General features: G+C 38.0%; 1 long non-coding RNA gene across 1 annotated transcript; it reads right to left on the reverse strand.

Moving 5' to 3' along the window:
• Window positions 1-1,443: 1,443 nt before the first annotated feature.
• On the reverse strand, window positions 1,444-1,805 carry LOC130202812 (uncharacterized). The gene is made up of 2 exons (XR_008833405.1): window positions 1,726-1,805; window positions 1,444-1,629 (listed from the first exon to the last, which is right to left on the reverse strand). It is a non-coding gene; the product is annotated as an uncharacterized LOC130202812 (long non-coding RNA).
• Window positions 1,806-6,314: the final 4,509 nt, after the last annotated feature.

Below are 6,314 nucleotides of genomic sequence, written 5' to 3' on the forward strand. Positions count from 1 at the left end.
TATCGGATCGGCAGGTACTGATTTCAGTGATCGGTGATCGGTATTATCGGTGATCGGCAGATACTGATTTCAGTGATCGGTGATCGGCACCAAAAACCTGATCGGTGCATCTCTAGATGTCTTAGAAATGAAATGCAGTGTTTCCCCTACCATTATATTAGGGGTGCACTGACACGTGCGCACACAGGTGAGCACTGAGCACAGAGCACACTCACACCAGTAGACAGAGAGCATCGAAAAATATGTTGCATGAAAAGCAGACAGCTATATCTGCGTTTCAACAATAAGCTATTAAGTTGTAACTAAATATTAGTTTTTTTCCCCTCAAATATAACTTTATTTTCATTGTTCTAGTGATTGCAATTTTTTACGGTCTGATGGAGCAATCTGGTTTACTTGAAAGTGATTGATATTTTCTTTATTCTAGTATTTATAAAAGCACAGATGGAATCACAAAATGATGTGATTTACAAAAGATGTTTGAGAACCACTACTTTAAGTGGTTGTGTCGTCATAAGGAGACACAACCAAGGAGATAAAGAACGAGGAGATAAAGAATGAGCGGAGGACAAAAAAACAAAGCATCAACTTTGACTTTGTAAATTTAAATGAAATGGCTAAATTCACACTCAAAAACAAAAACAATGCCTTACCTGGTTAAGCCTGTATATCGTTACAAAGGTTTGATTCCTCGTGGGCTCTTTGCTGCAGATCATTCCCTCTCAATCCACTGTGTTTCCTGTCTCTCTCTCTCTCTCTACTTCTGTTGTCCAATAAAACACAAATGACAACAAAAAAATATTTAAAAGTAAAAATAAAAAAGATAAACCTGCTTGCTTTTGGCATTTAAATGGATTAGAATCTTACCGTTTTCCTGCGTGTCATGAAAACCAGCACCTCAAGTTTGAATGCAATGTCTGAAAGGTGGCAAGGGCAAATTCATTAAATGTTACAAGATAAGAGTACATTGTCTTAATTACCTGTTCAAACTGCTCTTCTACTAATTTAAATATTTACATATATGTGCAATTTACTTACCTTAACCCTTGTGTTGCCTTAGGGTCATTTTGACGCGATTAAATATTTAACCCTCCTGTCGCCTTAGGGTCATTTTGACCCGATTCAATGTTTAACCCTCCTGTTACCTTTATATTTACTAACATATTTTACCCTTTGGGTTCAATTTGACGCCAGCAATTAAAACCTCCAGAAAATTATTAGAATTAATATTGTTTTCCAAGTTTAAGTGTGAGGCACTTTATGTTTGTTTGTTGACTACCGAAAGAACACAGACATTAAACATTGAATGGGGTCAAATTAATCCTAAGGCGACACGAGGGTGTAATATTGATTCGGGTCAAATTGACCCTAAGGCAACACAAGGGTTAAAAGGAGATTCTTCTTAGAAATGCCACAAAACAACAAAAGCACTGAAACAAAGGCTTGAATTTTCCTTAGGGACAGCTTTATTAAATCAAATGCATGGCTAGTCAACAAGCTCTGCAAAGTCCCTCCTAGTAGCTTACCTACCTTGCTTATCTGAAAAGTTTGTTCTGGCAAGATATAACAAGTTTGTTTTTCTTGGTTTCAACTTTTGTGCCCTTCTCTGGATTGATCAGGAAGAAACACCTTTGTGAACACAATAATTCATAATCAAACACTATATACAGTCATTAGCTCTGAATGAGGAAATTAAAAAAAAAAAATATATATATATTACTTTACCTCTGAAGGAACTCAAGTTCACTGAAAGTTGCTTCTTGTTTTTCTTGGTTTCAACTTTTGTGCCCTTCTCTGGATTGATCAGGAAGAAACACCTTTGTGAATACAATAATTCATAATCAAACACTATATACAGTCATTAGCTCTGAATGAGGAAATTAAAAAATATATATATCAGGGCTCCAGACTAACTTTTTTAACTAGGAGCACAGTCGCTCCTAACTTAAAATGTTAGGGGCGCAAGCAGAAAATTTAGGGGCGCACTTTTTCCTGGGTCAAAATGGGTCTTGGGTGGTCCCAAAATTTTTTGTACACCACGCCGCCGCACCATCTATTCATGCAGTCGAGCTATTGAGTGCGCGATCAGCAGCTGGCCGCTTTGCCGTGATACGCGCACACAGGTGAGCACACCTCCTTGAAACATACTATTGAGAACATATTCGCTGACATGAACCTGATGAACACAGTTGTTTTTGTTTTTTTCAACGCAGACTTTTTTTTGCCTTAGGCGCGGGATTTGTCATAGGCGCTGAAACGCTTAGGCGCTACCAAATTTTCTCTGCAGGAAAACCCTGACACACTATAAATCGACTTGCAAAGTTTTCCCATCATTTACTGTATTACTGATAAATAATTTGACAATATACAATCTTATGCCTGTTTGCCTTCATGAACTGCAAAACATTCACAACAGAGAACTCTTCAGAAGTTACTGTATTGAGTTTAAACATATTTGAAGAGAAAACATACCTTGAGCATGTGCATGTTGCACTTCGATGTGGCCAATCAAAACATTTGTTGGTTTCTAGAGATGCACCGATCAGGTTTTTGGTGCCGATCACCGATCACTGAAATCAGTATCTGCCGATCACCGATAATACCGATCACTGAAATCAGTATCTGCCGATCACCGATAATACCGATCACCGATCACTGAAATCAGTATCTGCCGATCCGATAATACCAATCACCGATCACGGTGTTGATTGAAGCATTCTATTTATTGTGTAGCATTATTGCCTAGGACTATGAGGAATACATATATAAAGTAACTCAAACATTAAAGAAATTACTGATTTCTTTAAACATTTAGAACTTTTACTTTGAAAAATTTCCTAATTGATACATTAAAATTGTTTGATTGCTATTGTAGGGGATTTCAGATATGTATGGAACACATCTGCATCATTCATTTCCTGAAACTCTTGGGGAAATCTATATACAGGACTTTTCTTAACATACAAAAGACTGACTAATTTTTATAAACTCTTCCTTGGTACAGTAAACATTTTTAATGTTAGCATAATTTAAGCTAAATCTCAGAAACTATCTATAAAGATACAACATCAGTTCATTGTTTACTTTATATGTTAGTGTATGATTTGTCGACATCTTATTTTGATAAACGGATGTTGTTTCACGTGGTTCTTTCCGCTAACTTTGCAAAACCGGATGTTGTCACTTAAATCCTTCCGCTAACGTTATCAAAACCTCGCGCCCAGATGGAATGCGCTTACCGTGAACATCAGTCTATAAGGGCTCAGACATGTGAGAGTCGGCTGAGTTGACCCAGAGATTCAACTGGGGACGGGAAGGCTGGTGGTGAGGATCCTCGTGGACCTCTCACTCTGCGGCCCTCGCCTCGCTATGCCTCCTGCGGTGCGCCTCTTTTCACATTAGCCCCCCTCTCACACACAGGCCAGCCTTCTTCTTCTTCGGTTTTATCTCCCTTCTTCTCTTCTGGAGTTAATTCGGTTAGCAAACCAGTCATTCAGGCATTACCGCTAACTATAGTGGGCTGAAGTGTAGAACATGTTTGTAAACAACAAAATATTTAATAACAAAAAAAGAAATCTGCTAATTTACTGGTCAAAGGCATGCGCGAGTTGATGAAAAATTTACTCGCACTGTGTCTAATTTTAGGCGCAAAATGCGACCATTTGGTCGCAGTCTGGAGCCCTGTATATATATATATTACTTTACCTCTGAAGGAACTCAAGTTCACTAAAAGTTGCTTCTTGTTTTTCTTGGTTTCAACTTTTGTGCCCTTCTCTGGATTGATCAGGAAGAAACACCTTTGTGAACACAATAATTCATAATCAAACACTATATACAGTGATTAGCTCTGAATGAGGAAATTAAAAAAAATATATATATATATTACTTTACCTCTGAAGGAACTCAAGTTCACTGAAAGTTGCTTCTTGTTTTCTTGGTTTCAACTTTTGTGCCCTTCTCTGGATTGATCAGGAAGAAACACCTTTGTGAAAACAATAATTCATAATCAAACACTATATACAGTGATTAGCTCTAAATGAGGAAATAAATTAAAAAATATATATATATATTACTTTACCTCTGAAGGAACTCAAGTGTGGAGCCCAGAACCACAGGATAGTGGATATTGAAGCAGTAATAGCTTCCAAACATCAAACAGATGGCAGAAACAAAGTTTGGGATTTGGTCATTCACAACCTTGCCTCACACTTAGCATGAACTGCCTTGAGGCATAGCAGGAGGTTCCTACAAAGATACAGGTAGAAAATATTTAACAGTAAACCAGCCATTACCATTCCAAAATCGGTCATAAAAAGTGGTTCTTCCCCATCCAGTGGTATTTTCTCCTCCATACAAGTGTAACAGATCCTCCAAGTTTGAGACTGTTCTGCTCCAAAATTGATGAGGTGGATCTTGACTAGACAACAACACCATTCTGGGCTGGTAAAAGGCTTTGAAAAATAAATAACAATAACCGAATGAACAAATGTGTATTCTTCTAAACTTTTTTCAGCTCAAGATTGCTGGTCCATTTCATTCATTTTGGAGCAGAAGAGTCAGTGTAAAGCTTCAGGAAAGAAGCTGACAGGTCTAACTTAAAGGATCTATTACACTCTTATGTAGAAGACAATACCACTGGATGGGGAAGAAACACAATTGCACTTCATAACAAGACTATGTATGTCATGCAATATTTCCTTATATTAGAGGTTTCTTCAGTAAAACTGAATCTCAACTTACCACATACAATGATGCATGGTGTGACAGGCAAGCTTTCCACTACTACTTCGTCTGCCAGACATGATTCTTCGACATAGTGGAAGAGGTTCTCCTCCTTTTCATCAAAATAGGAGAGAAGAAGGTGCACCATGTCTTTCACGTCTTCTGAGCAGCCCTCCAACTGTCCTCTAAGAATGTTCAGCTTTGTGACAGCCTGCAAAACACGTTTGTACAAAGGTCTGTTTTCAACCAGCTTCAAAGCACTTAAACAAACAACGTGGTTCATTTCTATGAAGTTTGCAATGAAGCACATAACCCTCTGTGTTTTAACCGACCTGCCACGAAATTACAATTAAACATTTTCTTAGCCAACCTTTGGTAAACTAACGTTAGCTAGCTAATGTTCAATGGTGAAACCCATAACCTACATTACATCAACGTTTTTGCAAGGGCGACGCATAAAATTGTAGAAAACAAAGCCTCAAATTAAAATATAGCTGAGATAATTATGTAGGCATGTTACTTACTTCAAGAAGAAATGTAGCTTGAGTCAGGGTTGTTCCAGCTATGCAGAGCGCGAGAAATGGCGCTAAAATGACTTGAAAAGTTCAATCTCCAAACGTCATGTAGGCTACGCTGTGTTTTCTTTTTTTTAACAGTCACTTATCTCTATTTTTCTCTCCTCTCCTCTTTCTATGTGTTTCTCTCTATCTCCACCTGTCTCCCTTTCCCCGTTTCTCTCTGAGATCTGCACCTGCAAGCATGGGTGGGGATGGGTGAGATGCATTAGGCTCTGCAAAAAGTTCGTCAAAACAAGGAGAACTTAAGCAAGGGGTACAAGGTTACTCTCCACTGCTTTGAATGGGCAGACTAAATGGCAACTAGAACTTATTATTTTGTTTTGTTTGTTGGTTAATCTTAGTTCATGTTGAATGTTGAAACAGTGATGAAATGTCTTTAAAAATCAAAGTGTTGCACTGTAACACGTTTCTCTAGTTTTCACAGTTATATTACTGTGTATACAAGTACGTAACATCAGCAAAAAAGTTAAAACATATTTCAACTGCTTCAGATTCATCAGAAAGTATCTGCTATTCAGTACAGCCCAGCTTTACATGCATGCCATGATATTCTCACACCTATCATACTGCATCACCTGGTCACAAGCCTCACAAACAACGATACAACCCATCAAAATTATGGACAAAAAACAATGAGGTGGCACCATTGTCAGATCTTGCAAAAACATTATGTTCAACTTTGAAAGCTTTTTAAGCGATACAAGATTAAAGCTTATTTTTGAAAGGCCAACATGGTCATGCTCCTTCCCTTCTTAAATAATTTGTTACAAGACACCAGAACACCAGCAGAGTGAACACACGGGCCTCAGTAAATGGGAACTGTCGTATTTCTATGTGCAAGACCTCATTTGGACAACAGTCTTCTGTTCAAGCAGAAAACTATGGAACTGTCTACAGAATTGAAAATGCAGTTTTTATAGCAATATCTGCCATAGAGCCCATATGGCCGCCACAGTTTTCAACACAGTGCATCACAGTTACAATTCTAATGCAATGGTGATGTCCATATCAAAT

Source organism: Pseudoliparis swirei, chromosome 12, assembly GCF_029220125.1.
Source record: "Pseudoliparis swirei isolate HS2019 ecotype Mariana Trench chromosome 12, NWPU_hadal_v1, whole genome shotgun sequence".
Taxonomy (NCBI): domain Eukaryota; kingdom Metazoa; phylum Chordata; class Actinopteri; order Perciformes; family Liparidae; genus Pseudoliparis; species Pseudoliparis swirei.